The sequence below is a fragment of the Odocoileus virginianus genome, chromosome 1 (assembly GCF_023699985.2).
Source record: "Odocoileus virginianus isolate 20LAN1187 ecotype Illinois chromosome 1, Ovbor_1.2, whole genome shotgun sequence".
In the NCBI taxonomy this organism is placed as follows: domain Eukaryota; kingdom Metazoa; phylum Chordata; class Mammalia; order Artiodactyla; family Cervidae; genus Odocoileus; species Odocoileus virginianus.
Genome location: NC_069674.1, coordinates 44929927 through 44953758, shown reverse-complemented (window position 1 = coordinate 44953758; position 23832 = coordinate 44929927). Strand labels below are relative to the sequence as shown.

General features: G+C 38.1%; 1 long non-coding RNA gene and 1 other non-coding gene across 2 annotated transcripts in view; one reads left to right on the top strand and one right to left on the bottom strand.

The window, feature by feature from the left end:
* LOC139036053 (uncharacterized) overlaps window positions 1-23832 on the bottom strand; it is a 243050-nt gene that overhangs the window by 79142 nt on the left and 140076 nt on the right. The gene's annotated exons all lie outside the window — the stretch shown is intronic.
* LOC139036693 (U6 spliceosomal RNA) lies at window positions 14308-14414 on the top strand. Its single transcript, XR_011489527.1, has one exon. It is a non-coding gene; the product is annotated as a U6 spliceosomal RNA (small nuclear RNA).

The following is a 23832-nucleotide window of genomic DNA, read 5'->3' as shown; positions in this document are numbered from 1 at the left end:
GTCACTCAGTCATGCCCAACTCCCTGCAACCCCATGGACTGCAGCACACCAAGCCTCCCTGTCCATCACCAACTCCCAGAGTTTACTCAAACTCATGTCCAGTGAGTCAGTGATGCCATCCAACCATCTCATCCTCTGTCGTTCCCTTCTCCTCCTGCCTTCAGTCTTTCCCAGCATCAGGGTCTTTTCAAATGAGTCAATTCTTCACATCAGCTGGCCAAAGTATTGGAGTTTCAGCTTCAGCAACAGCCCTTCCAATGAATATTCAGGATTGACTTTCTTTAGGATAGATTTTGTATCTTCCTGCAGTCCAAGGGACTCTCAAGAGTCTTCTCCAACACCACAGTTCAAAAGCATCAACTCTTTGGCATTCAGCTTTCTTTAGAGTCCAACTCTCAAATCCATACATCACTACTGGAAAAACCAAAGCTTTGACTAGATGAATATTTATTGGCAAAGTAACGTCTCTGCTTTTTAATATGCTATCTAGGTTGGTCATAACTTTTCTTCCAAGGAGCAAGCATCTTTTAATTTCATGGCTGAAGTCACAATTTGCAGTGATTCTGGAGCCCCCAAAAATAAAGTCTGCCACTGTTTTCACTGTTTCCCCATCTATTTGACATGAAGTGATGGGACCAGATGCCATGATTTTAGTTTTCTGAGTGTTGAGTTTTAAGCCAACTTTTTCACTCTCCTCTTTCACTTTAATCAACAGGCTCTTTAGTTCTTCTTTACTTTCTGCCATATGGGTGGTGTAATCTGCATATCTGAGGTTATTGATATTTCTCCCAACAATCTTGATTCCAGCTTGTGCTTCTTCCAGCCCAGCATTTCTCATGATGTACTCTGCATATAAGTTAAACAAACAGGGTGACAATATACAGCTTTGACGTACTCCTTTCCCTATTTGGAACCAGTCTGTTGTTCCATGTCCAGTTCTAACTGTTGCTTTCTGACCTGCATACAGATTTCTCAAGAGGTGGGTCAGGTGGTCTGGTATTCCCATCTCTTTCAGAATTTTCCACAGTTTGTTGTGGTCCATACAATAAAAGGCTTTGGTATAGTCAATAAAGCAGAAGTAGATATTTTTCTGGAACTCTCTTGCTTTTCTGATGATCCAACAGATGCTGGCAATTTGATCTCTGGTTCCTCAGACTTTTGTAAAACCAGCTTGTACATCTGGAAGTTCTTGGTTCACGTATTGCTGAAGCCTGGCTTGGAGAATTTTGAGCATTACTTAACTAGTGTGAGATGAGTGCAATTGTGCGGTAATCTGAGCATTCTTTGGCATTGCCTTTCTTTGGGATTGGAGTGAAAACTGACCTTTTCCAGTCCTGTGGCCACTGCTGAGTTTTCCAAATTTGCTGAAATATTGAGTGCAGCACTTTCACAGCATCATCTTTTAGGATTTGAAATAGCTCAACTGGAATTCCATCACCTCCACTAGCTTTGTTCATAGTGATGCTTCCTAAGGCCCACTTGACTTTGCATTCCAGAATGTCTGGCTCTAGGTTGGTGATCACATCATTATGATTATCTGGGTCACGAAGATCTTTTTTGTACTGTTCTTCTCTGTATTCTTGCCACCTCTTCTTAAGATCTGCTTCTGTTAGGTCCATAAAATTTCTGTCCTTTATTGTGCCCAACTTTGCATGAAATGTTCCTTTGGTATCTCTAATTTTCTTGAAGAGATCTCAGTCTTTCTCATTCTATTGTTTTCCCCTATTTCTTTGCATTTATTACTGAGGAAGGCTTTCTTATCTCTCCTTGCTATTCTTTAAAACTCTGCATTCAAATGGGTATATCTCTCCTTTTCTGCTTTGCCTTTCACTTCTCTTCTATTCAGTTATTTTTAAGTCCTCCTCAGACAACCATTTTGCCTTTTTGCATTTCTTTTTCTTGGTGATGGTCTTGATCCCTGCCTCCTGTACAATGTCACGAAACTCTGTCCACAGTTCATCAGGTACTCTATCAGATCTAGTCCCTTAAATCTATCTCTCACTTCTACTGTATAATCATAAGGGATTTAAGTCATACCTGAATGGTCTAGTTGTTTTCCCTACTTTCTTCAATTTAAGTCTGAATTTGGCAATAAGGTGTTCATGATCTGAGACACAGTCAGCTCCCGGTCTTGTTTTTGCTGACTGTATAGACCTTCTCCATCTTTGGCAGCAAAGAACATAATCAATCTGATTTTGGTACTGATCACCTGGTGATGTCCATGTGTAGAGTCATCTCTTGTGTTGTTGGAAGAGGGTGTTTGCTATGACCAGTGCGTTCTCTTGGCAAAACTATGTTAGCCTTTGCCCTGATTCATTCTGTACTCCAAGGCCAAATTTGCCTGTTACTCCAGGAATTTCTTGACTCCCTACTTTTGCATTCCAGTCCCCTATAATGAAAATTTAATTTAATCAGTCAGGCATTTATTTTCTTCATTACCTTCTCTCACGTTTCAGTATTCACCCTTGTTCTCTCTTCCCCTTTCCGTTAAGATCTATCACCAGCCACAAACTTGTTCTCCAACATTTCCAAGAGTCCAAGAAAGTATTCAGAATGCTAGCCTGCATTCTAGCTCTTTCAAAATAAAATTCCTCTAAGCCATGGTCTGATGGTAGATTTCCTAGAAGCAGAGCTTGAGACAATTCCTATAGATGTGATTTCCTGGGGGAGGGCTTTCCAATGGGCAATGAGAGGAGCAGCATGAGGCAGAGAAAGGAGCTAAGCACATGTGTGATCTCAGCAGGAATCTGGCTTTAGTCTGATCCCATGGAGAGCTCTGGAGTACAGAACTCACCACTGAGCCAGTCCCGATTCAGCGTAAGGGGATGAACTTTCTGTCCCCCATGGCAATCAGTTCTTGACTGTGTGCTAAGAGGCAGGGTGCAGATAGGCAGGCTATATTTGGCCTGGGGCAATTCTCCAAGAAAGGGACCATTCTTGCCTGACTGCTTGTAGTTTCCATGGTTGTAACAATTCTGTTCTTTGTATTCAGATATGCTTTCATATTTTCTATCACCCAATTTGGACTAATAAAAGGGAGTGAAAATTTTTCCTTCAATGGCTCAGACACATAGCATTTCTCAGTAATCTGTCAAATTATTTACTTGAGTTACTTTTTTAATCTCTATTTTAAAAAACTGCACATAGCCAACAAATCTGTCCTGACTTGAATTGCAGAACACATAAAAATATCTTTGTAATTCCTTTTGCATTTTGTATTATGTCCATCCCCTCCCAAGATATAATTTTTTCGGCCTCCTCTAAATTTGACACCAACATAAATGAGGTCTGTTTGTGGAGATGGCAGAGAGATGGTAGCCATTAAATCTGAAGCTGTACCTTTCCTGATTTGCAATAGGAATGAAGCCAATTATCTTTTAGCTTCCATATGGCACAGGCTTCAGTATAGAAGATGAAGGGAATAGAGAATATTTCAACATTGATTAAAAATCAAGAAGGATAGGACAATGAGCTATCTAAGTCCAACAAAATATCTCAAGAAATATAGATTTATGTGCCTGGGGACTTATATTTGGATGCTTGGTTTTGGAAGCAAATGATAAATATCAAGTTGGATAGTTTTGACTTTTGAACTAATCTAGCGTATAGCACCCAACAAAATAGTGTGGCTCAGAATATTGACTTTGGAGCCTGAAAGTCATGGGATCCATTCCTAGCCTTTTCACTGAGTGATCCTAGGCAACTACTTAATCTCTAAAATGGATTCCTCATCTGGAAAATGGTGATAATAGTACATACCTCTCAGGGTTAATTCAAGAATTAGATGAGAAAATATATCTATGGAGCTTAGGAAAATGCTAAGTCTATTTGCTCCTTTTGTTGCAAAAACAACAGTAAATCTTTTATGTGAGTTTTATTAGCCAAGATTCTCCAGAAAAATAGAAGCAATGGGAAATATATGCATAGATGGATAGATAGATAGAGATATATACTCTATTATGAGGAGTTGGCTCATGAAGTTATGGAGGCCAAGAAATTCCACAATCAGTTGTCTACAGGTTGCAGAGACAGGAAAGCTGGTGGTGTAATTCAGCCCAAGTCTGAAGACCTGAGAATGAGAGGAGCCAATGGTGTAAGTTCCAGTTCAAGGGCAGGAGAAGATGAAATATTTCAGCTTAAGCAATGAGGCAACCAAAAAGGGGGAAAAATTCCTCTTTTGCCCACCTTTTGTTCTATTTAGGCAATTAACAAACTGGATAATGCAATCCTCATTGGAAAGGGCAATCTATTTCATTGAGTCCACTGATTCAAATGCTAACCCCATATAGAAATACCCTCACAGACACGTCTAGAAATGATGTTTAATCTTGGTACCCCATGGCCAGTCAGGTGTACACATAAAATTAACCATCAAATAGGTTAAAGATTAAAAGTGGAAATTAATATTAGACTACAGAGGTGGCCCATAATACCCAAGAGGAAGAATATAATCAGTCCTTAGTAAGAGACTAGGACCAGTGTGTTACTTCAGGTTCCAAGAAACAGATGCCAACATGGGATTAGTTGTACAACAGTTTAAAGAAGGAAATGCCTATAAGAGGAGTAGGGGAGGGAGCGAGACAAGACAGGAAGAGTCTTGATCTACCTCCGACAGTTTCGAAGGTGAGGGAGAGGAAGTAGAATTGTGCAAGAAGCAGCTTGGACTGGAGTGAAGCTCTGAGAACATCTTGGGCAGGTGAGTCTTCAATTAAAGTCTCCTGGTTGAAGAGTCTTGTGTCTTATAGGAATAGGCCTGCATTTCAGTACTGCTGTGCACAGTCATGGTCAGGGAAAAGCCCATGGGAAGGAGACTTTGGAGCTAACATGTTGGTGGATCCGGAGGGCAGCAGTTGGAGCCATTAGGCAATTTTGCTCCCCACATCAGGAGATTTGGGGAGCATGTTTTTACAATTACCATGATCAGGATTCAAAGGTCTTTGGGAATCCTAACAGTCTTCCTTCTCTCTGTAAGTTTCTTTCTGCCTTATCTGTATTTTGTTCTTCCTTTTTTCTCCAAGCTGGCCTCTTCTGCTCTTCCATGCCATGCACAAACCAGGAAACACCACTCAGCTCCCAGGCTTCCATGAATGGGCCCAGATAGGAAAAAGTCATCTTTCCTCTGTGTCTCAGTTCCTAGTTTCATGTAAAGTGAAGCTAATTGCCCACTCTTCAATCATTCCCATCCCTGAAATAATCAGCTGTGTCCTGAGAAGGCAAGGCCATATTTATTATTAATTATCGTGGGGTTGGAGGCAGCACAGGGAGGAGTAAGTTCCAGGAAAGTGGGGATAGGGTGGACTAGTACTAAACAAATAACTCTGTAAAATACTCAACACAAAGGGTACAGGTATCCCTCTAAAATAGTGGTATCATGCTAAAATACTTCTCAGTATAAACAGTGTGATATTACACAATTATTAACTAGCTTATGTTCCAATTCTGAGAACAGTCAACTGTCTTCACAGAAGAACCAGGTTCTCAGAGTGGCCAGCTACCAAGATATCAGAAACAACAACAAAAAAGATATCAGAAATGCCACACTCTCATGAGACTATTGTACATGCTTCAGCAATCCGGAAAACAATCAATACTTGAGGCTATGTTGAAAGAAAAATGAACATCAGAACTGATCTTTTTATTATGAACAGAGTGACATACTAATTAGCATGATAAATGTTAGAAATGGGCTTTCATTGGTAAAACTTAAATATTCTTAAAATGCACTGATGCACACAAAAGACATAACTGAGCCTGCACATGTGCACACACCCCACCCACATACATGTAGAAGGAGAAGAGAAGGAAAGAGAAATGGATATGCTACCTTAACAAAGGCAACAAAAAGCAAAACTAAACAGGAGGGGCTACATCAAACTAAAAACCTTCTTCACAAGGAAACTATCAACAAAATGTAAAGGTAAGCTACTGAGTGGGAGAAAGTGTTTGAAAATGGTGTGTCTGATAAGGCAGTGGTCCTCCTAAGGATTACACTCATGGAAGACAGTTATTCCATGGACTGAGATGGGGGGATGATGGTTCAGGTGGTAACGGGGAGTGGCAGATAGCCTTCACTGGCTTGTTTGCTGTTCTTGTCCTGTTTTGTGATCCAGTTCCTATAGGCCATGGACTGATGATAAGGGGTTAATATCCAAAATATATAAAGAACTCATACAACTCAATAGCAAAAAAAAAAAAATCTGATTTTAAAAATGGGCTGGAAATCTGAATAGATATTATTTGCAAAGACATATGAACAACAAGTACATGACAAGATACTAAAAACACTAATCATAAGGAAAATGCAAATTAAAACCACAATGAGATGTGACCTCACATCTGTAACAATGGCTATCATCAAAACACAAGAACAAGTACTGATGGGGATGTGAAGGGAACCCTTGTACACTGTTAGTGGCAATATATATTGGTGCAGTTACTATGGAAAACAGTACATGGAGGTTCCTAAAAAAATTAAAAATAGAACTACTATAAAACCCAGCAATTCCACTTCTGAGTATTTATCTGAAGAAAACAAAAACAGTAACTGGAAAAATATATGCAAGTGCATATTCACTGCAGTACTATTTACAATAAATAACCAAGACCTGGAAACAACTTAATTGTCTACTGGTAGACAAATGGTTAAAGAAGTTGTGTTGTAGTGTGTGTGTGTGTGTGTGTGTGTGTGTGTTAGTTGCTCAGTCATGTCTGACTGTTTTTCAGCCCAAGGACTGTAGCTTGCCAGGCTCCTCTGTCCATGGGATCCTCTAGGCAAGAATACTAGAGTTGGTAGCCATTTCCTTCTCCAGGGAATCTTCCCAAACCAGGCATCGAATCCAGGTCTCCTGCATTGACAGGCAGATTCCTTGTGATTTGAGCCACCAGGAAGCCCATGTATAGTATGAAATATTATTCAATCATAAAAAGAAGGAAATATTATTTGTGATAACATGGATAGACCTTGAGGGCATTACAGTAAATGAAATAAGATAGACAGAGAATGACAAATACCATATGATATCACATGTGCTATCTAAAAAAAATAAAAATTAAAACTCAAGCTCGTAGAAACAGAGGACAGATTTGTGGTTGCCAGAGTTTGGAGTTCAAATTAAAATTGCCAGAGGTCAGAGATCAAATTGCCAACATCCATTGGATCATAGAAAAAGCAAGCAAATTCTAGAAAAACATCTGCTGCTGCTGCTGCTGCTAAGTCACTTCAGTCGTGTCCGACTCTGTGCGACCCCATAGATGGCAGCCCACCAGGCTCCCACGTCCCTGGGATTCTCCAGGCAAGAGTACTGGAGTGGGGTGCCATTGCCTTCTCTGAGAAAAACATCTACTTCTGCTTTATTGACTACCCAAAGCCTTTAACTGTGGATAACAACAAACTGTGGAAAATTCTTAAAGATGGGAATACCAGACTACCTTACCTACCTCCTGAGAAACCTGTATGCAGGTCAAGAAGCAACAGTTAGAACAGGACATGGAACAAAGGAATGGTTCAAAATTGGGAAAGGAGTATGTCAAGGCTGTATATTGTCACCCTGCTTATTTAACTTATATGCAGAGTACATAATGAGAAATGATGGGCTGGATGAAGCACAAGCTAAAATCAAGATTACCAAGAGAAATATCAACAACCTCAGATATGCAGATGACACCACCCTTATTGCAGAAAGCAAAGAGGAACTGAAGAGCCTCTTGATGAAGGTCAAAGAAGAGAGTGAAAAAGCTATCTTAAAACTGAACATCATGGCACCCAGTCCCATCATTTCATGTCAAACAGATAGGGGGAAAATGACAGATTTTATTTTCCTGGGCTCCAAAATCACTACAGATGGTAACTGCAGCCATGAAATTAAAAGATGCTTGCTTCTTGGAAGAAAAGCTATCACCAACCTAGACAGTGTATTGAAAAGTAGAGACATTGCTTTGCCAACAAAGGTCCATGCAGTCAAAGCTTTGGTTTTTCCAGTAATCATGTATGGATGTGAAGTTTGGACCATAAAGAAAGCTGAGCACCTAAGAATTGATGCTTTTGATCTGTGGTATTGGAGAAGACTCTTGAGAGTCCCTTGGACTGCAAGGAGATCCAGCCAGTCCATTCTAAAGTAAATCAATCCTAAATATTCATTGGAAGGACTGAGGCTGAAGCTGAAGCTCCAAAACTTTGGCCACCTAATGTGAAGAGCTGATTAGAAAAGACCCTGATGCTGGGAGAGATTGAAGGCAGGAGGAGAAGGGAGGCAGAGGATAAGATGATTGGATAACATCATCAATTCAATGGGCATGATTTTGAGCAAACTCTGGGAGATGGTGATAGACAGGAAAGCCTGGCGTGCTGTAGTCCATGGGGTCACAAAGAGTCGGACATGACTGAGTGACTGAACTCTACTGAACTGAGAGGTTGCAGGTGAGGAAAATGGGTAAGGGAGTCAAAAGGTACAAACTTACAGTTATAAAATAAATCTCAAAAGGATGCAAGGATTCTTCAATATTCACAAATCAATAAATGTGAAATACCACATTAACAAATTGAAAGATAAAAACCATATCATTATCTCAACAGATGCAGAGAAAACCTTTGACAAAATTCAACATCTATTTATGATAAAAACCCTCCAGAAAACAGGCATAGAAGGAACATACCTTAACATAATAAAAGCCATATATGATAAACCCACAGCAAACATTATCCTCAATGGTGAAAAATTAAAAGTATTTCCCCTAAAGTCAGGAACAAGGCAAAGGTGCCCACTCTCACCACTACTATTCAACATAGTTTTGGAAGTGTTAGCCACAGAAATCATAGAAGAAAAAGAAATAAAGGGAATCCAGATTGGAAGAGAAGAAGTAAAACTCTCACTGTTTGCAGATGACATGATCCTCTACATAGAAAACCCTAAAGACACCACCAGAAAATTACTAGAGCTAATCAATTAATATTGTAAAGTGGCAGTATATAAAATTAACACACAGAAATTCCTTGCATTCCTATACACTAACAATGAGAAAACAGAAAGAGAAATCAAGGAAACAATTCCATTCACCATTGCAACGAAAAGAATAAAATACTTAGGAATAAATCTACCTAAAGAAACAAAAGACCTATATATAGAAAACTATAAAACACTGATGAAAGAAATCAAAGATGACACAAATAGATGGATAAATATACCATGCTCATGGATCAGAAGAATCAACATAGTGAAAATGAGTATACTATATAAAGCAATCTATAGATTCAATGCACTCCCTACCAAGGTACCAATGGTATTTCTCGGAGAACTAGAACAAATAATTTCACAGTTTCTGTGGAAATACAAAAAAACCCTTGAATAGCCAAAGCAATCTTGAGAAAGAAGAATGGAACTGGAGGAATCAACCTGCCTGACTTCAGACTATACTACAAAGCTACACTCATCAAGACAGTATGGTACTGGCACAAAGACAGAAATATACATAGATGGAACAAAACAGAAAGCCCAGAGATAAATCCATGCACCAATGGACACCTTATCTTTGACAAATTAGGCAAGAATATACAATGGAGAAAACACAATCTCTTTGACAAGTGGTGCTGGGAAAACTGGACAATCACTTGTAAAAGAATGAAATTAGAACACTTTCTAACTCCATACACAAAAATAAACTCAAAATGGATTAAAAATCTAAATGACCAGAAACTATAAAACTCCTAGAGGAAAACATAGGCAAAACAGTCTGACATAAATCACAGCAGTATCCTCTATGGCCCACCTCCCAGAATAATGGATTAAAAGCAAAAATAAACAAATGGGACCTGATTAAACTTAAAAGTTGTTGCACAATGAAAGAAACTATAAGCAAGGTGAAAAGACAGCCTTCAGAATAGGAGAAAATAATAGCAAATGAAGCAACTGAAAAAGAATTAATCTCAAAAATATACAAGCAGGTCCTGCAGCTCAATTCCAGAAAAATAAGCAACCTAATAAAAAAAATGGGCCAAAGAACTAAACAGACATTTCTCCAAAGAAGACATACAGATGGCTAGCAAACACATGAAAAGATGCTCAACATCACTCATTATCAGAGAAATGCAAATCAAAACCACAATGAGGTACCATCTCACGCTGGTCAGAATGGCTGCTATCAAAAAGTCTATAAACAATAACTGCTGGAGAGGGTGCAGAGAAAAAGGAACCCTCTTACACTGCTGGTGGGAATGCAAACTAGTACAGCCACTATGGAGAACAGTGTGGAGATTCCTTAAAAAACTGGAAATAGAACTGCCATACAACCCAGCAATCCCACTACTGGGCATACACACCAAGGAAACCAGAAGTGAAAAAGACCCGTGTACCCCAATGTTCATTGCAGCACTGTTTACAATAGCCAGGACATGGAAGTAACCTAGATGTCCATAAGCAGACGAATGGATAAGAAAGCTGTGGTACATATACACCATGGAATATTACTCAGCTATTAAAAAGAATGCATTTGAATCAGTTCTAATGAGGTGGATGAAACTGGAGCCTATTATACAGAGTGAAGTAAGCCAGAAAGAAAAACACCAATAGAGTATATTAACACATATATATGGAATTTATAAAGACGGTAATGATGACCATATATGCGAGACAGCAAAGGAGACACAGATGTAAAGAACAGACTTTTGGACTCTGTGGGAGAAGGTGAGGGTGGGATGATTTGAGAGAATAGCATTGAAACATGTATATTATCATATGTGATACAGATCGCCAGTCCAGGTTTGATGCATGAGACATGGTGCTCAAGGCTGGTGTACTGGGATGACCTTAAGGGCAGGGATGTGGAGGGAAGTGGGAGGGAGGGTCAGAATGGGGAACACATGTATACCCATGGCTGATTCATGTCAATGCATGGCAAAAACCACTACAATATTGTAAAGTAATTAGCCTCTAATTAAAACAAATAAATTAATGTAAAAAAATAAATAAAAATAAATAAGTCACCGGTATATAAAGTGACGGTAATTAAGACTGTATGCATACTTGAGAGCTGCTAAGAGAAGTAAAAAATCTGCCTGCAATGCAGGAGACCTGAGTTTGATCTCTGGGTCATGAAGATCCCCTGGAGAAGGAAGTAACAACCTACACCAGAACTCTTGCATGGAGAATTCCATGGACAGAGGAGCCTGGAAGGCTACAGTCCAGGGGGTCAAAAATAGTTGGGCACAATTGAGAGACTAACATTTTCACTTTCAAAAGAGTAGATCTTTAAAGTTCTCATCACAAGAAGATAAATTGTGCAATTATGTGTGGTGATGAGTGTTAACCAGACTTACTGTGGTGATCATGTCACAATATATACAAATATTAAATCATTACATTGTACACCTGAAACTAATATAATGTATCTCAATTGCACTTCAATAAAAATATCAAAAATTAAATAAGATATATAGATTTAGACACAGACACCCTTGAACAGGTATACTTCTCACCATCACTTACACCATTCAAATGATGCCTAAGTTCCTAAGTGGTCTTGTGTCCAGCCATTTGAGAAGATGTTATGATCTGAATGTCCATGTCCCCCCAAAATTCATATGCTGAAATCTTAGTGCCTAATGTGATGGTATTAGGAGTTGAGACCTTTGAGAGGTACTTAGATTATGACTAGCATTAGTGTTCTTATAAAAAAGACACTGTAGAGCTCACTTATCCCTTCCACCATGTGAGGACACAACAAAAGGTCAGCAGATTGCAACCCAGAAGAGTGCTCACACCAGAACATGCTGGCATCCTGATCTTGACTTCCAGCCTCCAGAACTGAGAAAAACAAATTTCCATTGTTTATAAGTCACTCAACCTGTGAAATTTGTTATAGCAGCTTGAATGGGCTAAGACCGGAGGATTGTGGTTTTTCTAAAAGATCCAGGACTTTATTTACCTACAGAACAAGAGGTTAACTGTATGATGAGTGCTAGCTAATATATGTTTATTTCATAAATAACTATACATGGCAGAATGTAGTCTGAGTCTCACTTCAGCATTTCACAGAAGTCATGCTGTGGACAAATTGAAAGCCCTCACCTACCTCACATCTCTTTGGTATCAACTGCCATTATTACTCTAAAAAGAACCTTAGGGTTGGAATGTGACTAGATTGGTTCAGATTAGGCTGAAATGGAAATGAGAAAGCTATCAGTCACTGACTCCTCTGTGAAGCTCTCAAAGCCCTGCCTCCCATCTTGAACTGAGCTTGGGTTTGCTGAATATAAACACACTCTCCTTGGTGATGTCAGGTTTTTGTCTTTGTATTTTAAACACATGACTTGCCTCCCCAAAGTGTAGCATATGAGAACAAGGGAACATATCTTGGCATCCCTTCTTTCATGCCCTGCCCAGAAAACACACTCACCAAGAATTCTTGAATAAATAGTGAGAATTCACGCAAAGGAAACCACTTGAATACAAGACCCAGCATCACCCAACCACCAGCAGCAACCGGTGCAGGCTTCCTCGTCTAAACAACAAAAAAGAAAACAAAACTACAAACACAATCCTCAGAAGACAGGATTACCACCTCACTCAGCCTTGTCCATCAGAAGGGGGGAAAAAAACTCAGCACAAATCTCACCCTATATGAAGCTTACACAAACCACTGGACAAACTTTAGGAGGGCAGAAACCAAAAGGAAGAAAGAATTAAACCTTGAAGCCTCGGAAAAGGAGACCTCAAACACAATAAGTTAAAAAAAAATAATGAAAAGGCAGTGAAATACTACACAAATGAAGGAACAAATCAGAAACACAGAAGTCCAAATAAATGAAAAGGAAATAGGCAAACTCCATGAAAAAGAATTCAGAATAATGATAGTAAAGATGATAAAAAACCTCTAAAACAAGACGGAGAAAATGCAAGAATCAATTAACAAAGACCTAGAAGAATTCAAGAATAAACATACAGAGACAAACAACACAATTACTGAATTTAAAAATACTATAGAAGGAATCAATAGCAGAATATCTGAAGCAGAAGAACAAATCAGTGAGCTGGAAGATAAAATGGTGGAAATAACTTCTGAAAAACAGAATAAAGTAAAAAGAATGAAAAGAACTGAGGACCATCTCAGAGACCTCTGGGACCATATCAAACGCACCAACATTTGAATTGTAGGGGTCCCAGAAGAAGAAGAGAAAAAGAAAGGGTATGAGAAAAATTTTTTGAAGAGATTATAGTTGAAAATTTCCCCAAAATGGAAAAGGAAATAGTCAATCAAGTCCAAGAGGCACAAAGAGTCTCATACAGGATAAACCCAAGGAGAAATATGCCAAGAGACATACTAATAACTAACAAAGACTAAACACAAAGAAAGAACATTAAAAGCAGCAAGGGAGAAGCAACAAGTAACATACAAGGGAAACCCCATATGCTTAACAGCTGATCTTTCAGCAGAAACTCTGGGGGCCAGAATGGAATGGCAGGATATATTTAAAGCACTGAAAGGGAAAAATCTACAACCAAGATTACTGTACCTGGCAAGGATCTCATTCAAAATTGATGGAGAAATAAAAAGTTTTCTGGACAATCAAAAGTTATGAGAATTCAGTACCACCAAACCAGCTTTAGAACAAATGTTAAAGGGACTTATATAGTCAAGAAATACAAGAGAAGAAAAAAGATCTACAAAATCAATCCCAAACAAGAAAATGGCAATAGAAACATAGTGGATTAAATGCTCCAACCAAAAAGACACAAGCTGGCTGCATGGATACAAAACAAGACACATATATATGCTGTCTACAAGAAACCCACTTCATACCTAAAGACACATGTAGACTGAAAGTGAGAGGATGGAAAAATATATTCCATGAAAATGGGAAACAAAAGAAAGCTGGAGTAGCAATCCTCATATCAGACAAAATAGACATTAAAATAAAGAAGATTACAAGAGATAAGGAAGGATACTACATAATGACCATGGGATCAATCCAAGAGGAAGACATAACAACTGTAAATATCTATGCACCCAACATAGGAGCACCTCAATACATAAGACAAACACTAACAGACATAAAAGGAGAAATTGACAGTAGCACAATAATAGTAGGAGACTTTTATACCCCACTGACACCAATGGACAGATCATCAAAACAGAAGATTAATAAGGACGCAAGTCATAAATGATACATTGGATGAGATGGATCTCATTGATATCTTCAGGAAATTCCATCCAAATGCAGAAGAATATACCTTCCAAGTGGACATGGAACATTCTCCAGGATAGACCACATCTTGTCACAAATCAAACCTCAGTTAATTTAAGAAAATTGAAATCGTACTCACTTCAGCAGCACATATACTAAAATTGGAACGATACAGAGAAGATTAGCATGGCCCCTGCGCAAGGATGACACACAAATTCGTGAAGCGTTCCATATTTTTACCGTGTTCATGGATTGGAAGAATCAATATTGTCAAAATGGCTATACTACCCAAAGTAATCTATAGATTCAACGCAATCCCTATCAAACTACCAACAGTATTTTTCACAGAACTAGAACAAATAATTTCACAATTTGTATGGAAATACAAAAAACCTCGAGTAGCCAAAGTAATCCTGAGAAAGAAGAATGGAACTGGAGGAATCAACCTGCCTGACTTCAGACTCTACTACAAAGCCACAGTCATCAAGACAGTATGGTACTGGCACAAAGACAGAAATATAGATCAATGGAACAGAATAGAAAGCCCAGAGATAAATCCACGAACCTATGGTCACCTTATCTTCGACAAAGGAGGCAAGGATATACAATGGAAAAAAGATAACCTCTTTAACAAGTGGTGCTGGGAAAACTGGTCAACCACCTGTAAAAGAATGAAACTAGAACACTTTCTAACACCATACACAAAAATAAACTCAAAATGGATTAAAGATCTAAATGTAAGACCAGAAACTATCAAACTCCTAGAGGAGAACATAGGCAAAACACTCTCCGACATAAATCACAGCAGGATCCTCTATGACCCACATCCCAGAATTTCAGAAATAAAAGCAAAAATAAACAAATGGGACCTAATGAAACTTAAAAGCTTTTGCACAACAAAGGAAACTATAAGCAAGGTGAAAAGACAGCCCTCAGATTGGGAGAAAATAATAGCAAATGAAGCAACAGACAAAGGATTAATCTCAAAAATATACAAGCAACTCCTCCAGCTCAACTCCAGAAAAATAAATGACCCAATCAAAAAATGGGCCAAAGAACTCAACAGACATTTCTCCAAGGAAGACATACAGATGGCTAACAAACACATGAAAAGATGCTCAACATCACTCATTATCAGAGAAATGCAAATCAAAACCACAATGAGGTACCATTATACGCCAGTCAGGATGGCTGCTATCCAAAAGTCTACAAGCAATAAATGCTGGAGAGGGTGTGGAGAAAAGGGAACCCTCTTACACTGTTGGTGGGAATGCGAATTAGTACAGCCACTATGGAAAACAGTGTGGAGATTTCTTAAAAAGCTGGAAATAGAACTGCCATATGACCCAGCAATACCACTTCTGGGCATACACACCAAGGAAACCAGATCTGAAAGAGACACGTGCACCCCAATGTTCATCGCAGCACTGTTTATAATAGCCAGGACATGGAAGCAACCCAGATGCCCATCAGCAGACGAATGGATGAAGAAGCTGTGGTACATATACACCATGGAATATTACTCAGCCATTAAAAAGAATTCATTTGAATCAGTTCTAATGAGATGGATGAAACTGGAGCCCATTATACAGAGCGAAGTAAGCCAGAAAGATAAAGACCATTACAGTATACTAACACATATATATGGACTTTAGAAAGATGGTAACGATAACCCTATATGCAAAACAGAAAAAGAGACTCAGATGTATGGAACAGACTTGTGGACTCTGGGAGAAGGCGAGGGTGGGATGTTTCAAGAGAACAGCATTGAAACATGTATATTATCTAGGGTGAAACAGATAACCAGCCCAGGTTGGGTACATGAGACAAGTGCTCGGGCCTAATGCACTGGGAAGACCCAGAGGGATCGGGTGGAGAGGGAGGTGGGAGGGGGGACTGGGATGGGGAATACATGTAAATCCATGGCTAATTCATTTCAATGTATAACAAAAACTACTGTAATGATGTAAAGTAATTAGCCTCCAACTAATAAAAAAAAAAAATTGAAATCATATCAAGCATCTTCTCTGACCACAACACTATGAGACTAGATATCAATTACAAGAAAGAAACTGTAAGAGATGCAAACATATGGAGATTAAAGAACACATTTCTAAATAACCAACAGGTTACTGAAGAAATCAAAAGGGAAATAAAAAAATGTTAGAAACAAATAACAATGAAAACACAACTCAAAACCTATGGGATGCAGCAAAAGCATTCTAAAAGGGACGTTAATAGCAATACAATCCTACCTCAATAAATATGAAAAACATCGAATAGACAACCTAACTTTATGCCTGAAACAACTGGAAAAAGAAGAACAAAAAAACCCCAAAATTAGTAGAAGGAAAGAAATCATAAAGATCCATGCAGAAAGAAATGAAAAAGAAATGAAAGAAACAACAGTGAAGATTAATAAAACTAAAATCTGGTTCTTTGAGAAGACAAACAAGATTGACAAACCTTTAGTCAGACTCATCAAGAAAAAAAGAGAGAAGAATCAAATCAACAAAATTAGAAATGAAAAAAGAGGTTACAAAAGACAATGCAGAAATATAAAGGATTATAAGAGATTATTACGAACAACTATACGGAAATAAAGTGGGTAACCTGGAAGAAATGAACAGATTCTTAGAAAAGTTCAATCTTCCATGACTGAACCAGGAAGAAATAGAAATCATGAACAAATGAATTACACACTCTGAAATTGAAGCTGTGATCAAAAATCTCCCCAAAAAACAAAAGCCCAGAACCAGATGGCTTTACAGGAGAATTCTATCAAACATTTAAAGAAGAGCTAATACCTATCCTTCTAAAACTCTTTCAAAAAATTGCAGAGGAAGGAACACTTCCAAACTCAATCTATGAGGCCACCATCACCCTGATACAAAAACCAGACAAAGACAACACACAAAAAGAAACTACATGCCAAAATCATTGATGAACGTAGATGCAAAAATCTTCAACAAAATTTTAGCAAACAGAATTCAGCAACACATCAAAAAGCTCATACACCATGATCAAGTTGGGTTTATTCCAGGTATGCAAGGATTGTTCAATATACGCAAACCAATCAATGTGATACACCATATTAACAAATTGAAAGAAAAAAAAACATATGATCATCTCAATAGATGCAGAAAAAGCCTTTGACAAAATTCAGCACCCATTTATGATTAAAACTCTTCAAAAAATGGGCATAGAAGGAACCTACTTCAACATAGTAAAGGCCATATACGATATTATATATTATGATATTATATTATCCAACATATTATCCAATATAGTTGGATTATTATCCACTATTATCCAACATAGTTGGAAGTCCTAGTTACAGCAATCAGAGAAGAAATAAAAGGAATCCAGATGAGAAAAGAAGTAAAGCTCTCACTGTTTGCAGATGACATGATACTCTACATAGAAAACCCTAAAGATAGTGTCAGAAAATTACTAGAGCTAATCAGTGAATTTAGCAAAGTTGCAGGATACAAAATCCACACACAGAAATCACTTGCATTTCTATATACTAACAATGAAAAATCAGAAAGAGAAATTAAGGAATCAATACTATTCACTATTCCAACAAAAATAATTAAATATCTGGGGATAAACTTTCCTAAGGAGACAAAAGAACTGTACACAGAAAATTATAAGACACTGATGAAAGAAATCAAAGATGACAAACAGATGAAGAGATATTCCATGTTCCTGGGTAGGAAGAAGCAATATTATGAAAATAACTATACTGACCAAATGTAATCTACAGATGCAGTGTGATCCCTATCAAACTACCAATGGCGTTTTCATAGAACTAGAACAAAAACTTTCAGAATTCATATGGAAACACAAAAGACCCCAAATAGTCAAAGCAGTCTTGAGAAAGAATGGAGTTGGAGGAATCAACCTTCCTGACTTCAGATTATACTAGAAAGCTTCAGTCATCAAGACAGTATGGTACTGGCACAAAAGCAGAAATATAGACAAATGGAACAAGATAGAAAGCCCAGAAATAAACCCATGCACCTATGGGTACCTTATTTTTGACAAAGAAGGCAAGAATATACAATGGGGCAAAGACAGCCTCTTCAATAAATGGTGCTGGGAAAACTGAACAGCACAGAAAAGAATGAAATTAGAACACTTTCTAACACCATACACAAAGATAAACTCAAAATGGATTAAAGATCCAAATGTAAGACGAGAAACTATAAAACTCTTAGAAGAAAACATAGGCAGAACATTTAATGACATAAATCAAAGCAAGACCCTCTCTGACCCACCTCCTAGAGTAACGGAAATAAAAACAAAAATAAACAAGTGGGACCTGATTAAATGCTTTTGCATAGCAAAGGAAACTATAAGCAAGGTGAAAAGACAACATTCAGAATGGGAGAAAATAATAGCAAATGAAACAACTGACAAAGGATTAATTTCCAAAATAAACAAGCAGCTCATACAACTCAATGCCAGAAAAACAAACAAAACACCTAAACAGACATGTCTCCAAAGAAGACATACAGATGGCTAACAAACACATGAAAAGATGCTCAACATTGCTCATTATTAGAGAAATGCAAATCAAAAACACCTGAGGTATCACCTCACATGGGTCAGAATGGCCATCATCAAAAAGTCTACAAAGAATAAATGCTGGATAGGGTGTGGAGAAAAAGGAATGCTCTTGCACTGTTGGTGGGAATGTAAATTGATACAGCCACTATGGAAGATGGTATGGAGATTCCTTAAAAAACTTGGAATAAAACCACCATATGACTTAGCAATCCCACTCTGTGGCATATATCCTGAGGAAACCAAAATTGAAAAGACACATGTACCCCAGTGTTCATTCCAGCACTATTTTACAATAGCTAGAACATGGAAGCAACCTAGATGTCCACTGACAGATGAATGGATAAAGAATTTGTGGTTCATATACACAATGGAATATTACTCAGCCATAAAAAGGAAAGCATTTGAGTCAGTTCTCATGAGGTGGATGAATTTATAACCTATTATACAGAGTGAAGTGAGTCAGAAAGAGAAAGATAAATATCATATTCTAATTATCCCTTGGAAGGAAAGTTATGACCAACCTAGACAGCATATTAAAAAGCAGAGACATTACTTTGCCAACAAAGGTTCATCTAGTCAAGGCTATGGTTTTTCCAGTAGTCATGTATGGATGTTAGAGTTGGACTGTAAAGAAAGCTGAGCACCGAAAAAGTGATGCTTTTGAACTGTGGTGTTGGAGAAGATTCTTGAGAGTCCCTTGGACTGCAAGGAGATCCAACCAGTCCATCCTAAAGGAGATCAGTCCAGGGTGTTCATTGGAAGGACTGATGCTGAAGCTGAAACTCCAGTATTTTGGTCACCTCATGTGAAGAGCTGACTCATTGGAAAAGACCCTGATGCTGGGAGGGACTGGGGGCAGGAGGAGAAAGGGATGACAAAGGATGAGATGGTTGGATGGCATCACTGACTTGATGGACATGGGTTTGAGTAAACTCTGGGAGTTGGTGATGGACAGGCAGGCCTGGCGTGCTGCAATTCATGGGGTCACAACGAGTTGGACATGACTGAGCGACTGAATTGAACTGAACTGAACTGAATGCACATGTACCAAATCTAGAAGAATGGTACTGAAGAACTCATTTACAGGGCAGCAATGGAGAAACAGACATATAAAATAGACTTATGGACATGGAGAGATGGGAGGAGAAGGTGAGATGTATGGAAAGAGTAACATAGAAACTTACATTACCATATGTAAAATAGATAGCCATCGGGAATTTGCTGTATGGCTCAGGAAACTATAACAAGGGCTCTGTTCCCAGGTTGGGTACATGAGACAAGTGCTCGGGCCTAGTGCACTGGGAAGACCCAGAGGGATCGGGTGGAGAGGGAGGTGGGAGGGGGGACTGGGATGGGGAATACATGTAAATCCATGGCTAATTCATTTCAATGTATAACAAAAACTACTGTAATGATGTAAAGTAATTAGCCTCCAACTAATAAAAATAAAAAATTAAAAAAAAAAAAAACAAAACAAGGGCTCTGTATCAACATAGAGGGATGGGATGGGGAGGGAGATGGGAGAGAGGTTCAAAAGGGAGGGGATATATGTATACCTATGGCTGATTCACATTTGACAGAAAACAACAAAAGTCTGTAACACAATTATCCTTCAACTTAAAAAAAAACCAGAATTCTAGAATAAATGAATGAATGGCTGAAAGAATGGGCAACATCATTCCACCCTCCTGTGTGCAGTCCTACCATCTCTAGAGCACAAACTCTGTGCTTGTTTGCCCCTCTCCAACCTAGACCTGATCTTGCTTTCCTTTCCTTCCTTCTTTCTTCTTCTGACTTGGGTTGAGTATCACACCCCCATACTTCAGAATAACTTCCAGAGCTAGTTCAGTTCAGTTCACTCACTCAGTTGTGTCCAACTCTTTGCGACCCCTGGACTGCAGCATGCCAGGCCTCCCTGTCCATCACCAACTACCAGAGCTTACTCAAATCATGTCCACTGAGTTGGTGATGTCATCCAACCATCTCATCCTTTGTCATCCCCTTCTCCTCCTGCCTTCAATCCTTCCCAGCATCAGGGTCTTTTCAAATGAGTCAGCTCTTCCCATCAGGTGGCCAAAGTGTTGGAGTTTCTGCTTTAGCACTAGTCCTTCCAATGAATACTCAGGACTGGTTTTCTTTAGGATGGGCAGGTTGGATCTCCTTTCAGTTCAAGGGACTCTCAAGAGTCTTCTCCAACATCACAGTTCAAAACCATCAATTCTTTGGTGCTCAGCTTTGTTTAGAGTCCAACTCTCACATCCATACATGACTACTGGAAAAACCAAAGCTTTGACTAGATGGACGTTTGTTGGCAAAGTAATGTCTCTGCTTTTTAATATGCTATCTAGGTTGGTCATAACTTTTCTTCCAAGGAGCGTCTTTTAGTTTCATGGCTGCAATCACCATCTTCAGTGATTTTGTAGCCCCAAAAAATAAAGTCTGTCACTCTTTCCACTGTTTCCCCATCCATATGCCATGAAGTGCTGGGAACAGATGCCATGCATGATCTTAGTTTTCTGAATGCTGAGCTTTAAGCCAACTTTTTCACTCTCCTCTTTCACTTTCATCAACAGGCTCTTTAGTTCTTCTTCACTTTCTGCCATAAGGATCATCTGCATATCTGAGGTTATTGATATTTCTCCCAGCAATCTTGATTCCAGCTTGCACTTCATCCAGCCCAGCGTTTCTCATGATATACTCTGTATATAAATAAGAAGGGTGACAATATACAGCCTTGATGTACTCCTTTCCATATCTGAAACCACTCTGTTGTTCCATGTCCTGCTCTAACTGTTGCTTCCTGACCTGCATACAGATTTCTCAAGAGGTAGGTCAGGTGGTCTGGTATTTCCATCTCTTTAGGAATTTTCCACAGTTTGTTGTGATCCACACAGTCAAAGGCTTTGGCATAGTCAATAAAGCTGAAGTAGATGTTTTCCTGGAACTCTTCTGCTTTTTCGATGATCCAGCAGATGTTGGCAATTTCATCTCTGGTTCCTCTGCCTTTTCTAAATCCAGCTTGAACATCTGGAATTTTATGGTTAGCACACTGCTGAAGTTTGGGTTGGAAAATTTTGAGCATTACTTTGCTAGTGTGTGTGATGAGTGCAAATGTGTGGTAGTTTGAGCATTCTTTGGCATTGCCTTTCTTTGGGACTGGAATGAAAACTGACCTTTTCCAGTCCTGTGGCCATTGCTGAGTATCCAAATATGCTGGTATATTGAGTGCAGCACTTTTACAGCATCATCTTTTATTATTTGAAATAGCTCAACTGGAATTCCATCACCTCCACTAGCTTTGTTTGTAGTGATGCTTCCTAAGGCCCACTTGACTTCACATTCCAGGATGTCTGGATCTCAGTGAGTGATCACACCATTGTGATTACCTGGGTCGTGAAGATCTTTTTTGTATAGTTCTTCATGTATTCTTGCTACCTCTTCTTAATATCTTCTGCTTCTGTTAGGTCCATACCATTTCTGGAGCTAATACTTCAGACAAAACAACCTGTGACCTTCCAATCCTGACAGATAACAGCATTATCATAATAATAATAGGCCAGAATATTAGAGAGCTCCTACCACTGAGAGAAGGATTAATGAGGAGCCCTATCTGTGAGACCCAAGGACACAATCCTGTATCCTTTAAAGAAATGAAATTTGTATTTTAAAACTTTCTGAAAATTGAAAACAATCCAAGTTCAGATGGTTTCATTGGTGAATTATCCCAAACTGTTATGGAAGAAATAATACCAATTTTGTATAAACACTTGTAAAAAACAGAAAAGAAGGAAATACTTCCCAACTCATTTTTATCAGTCCAGCATTACCTTAATACCAAAACTAGACTAAAATCTTTCATTCATCTTCATTAATTAATAGATGCAGAAATTCTCAGAAAAAGATAGCAAATTAAATTCAACAACATATAAAAAGGGTAATACATCAGGAACAAGTTGCATCAACCTAGGAATGTAAAACTCAACATTCAAAAATCAAATATAATTCACAATAATAACAGATTAAAGAAAAAAGTCAAATGATCAAATCAATAGCTATTAAATCATTTGACAAAATTCAATATCCATTCATGACAGAGATTCTCAGCAAAATCTATAGGTAACATCATACTTAATGGTGAAAGACTGAATGCTTTCCTTCTAGCTGGGACAAAACAGAGATGTTCATTCTCACAACTCCTATTCAATATTGCATGTAGACCGACTCCATGCAGTAGAAACAAAAAGGAAATAAAAAGCATACAGAACAAGAAAGAAGTTCTCAGACAACATGTATGTCTTTGCAGAAAATTCCAAGTAATCTACAAAAAAAGTTCCTGGAACTAATCTACCCTAAAGCTCTAGAACTTATGAGTAAGATCAGTAGGGATATAAATCAACATAATAGTCAGTCATATTTCATGTATCAGCAGTGAAAGTTTGGAATTTGATATATTTTTTCAAACACTATTTATAATAGCGCACAGAAAAATGAAGCACTTCGATACAAATCTAACAAAAATAAATACAAGATCTATATCCTGAGAATACTGTGGAAAGACAATGATGAAAGAAATCAGAGACCTAAAACGTGGAAAGATCTACCATGCTTCATGTACTAACAGAGTCAATTCTGTTAAGATGTTAATTCTTTCTAGTTGATTCAAGGAAATATCAATCAAGATTTCTTACACAAATTTACAAATTAATTCTAAAATTTATGGAGAGGCAAAATATAAAAAAACAACAAAACAGAACTGGACTAGCCATTTGATCTCTAATCATAGAACCAGATCCCACATGCCATAGCTAAAGATCCTGCATGCCACAACTAAGGCCCAGTGCAGTCAAATAAATTAAGATTAAATATTTTAAAAAGTTGAAAAAAAATTTACTAGCTAAAAACAATTATTAAAATAAAGACAAAAGTTAAAAGTATTCATATAGCTTGATTTATTATAGACTTATAATAAAGACTTATTATAAAGCTACAGTAACAAGGTAGTTTAGTATTGACCAAAGGACAGATTATATAAAACAGAAAGACCTGAAATTTACCAAAATTAAAACCTCAAACTCTGTGAA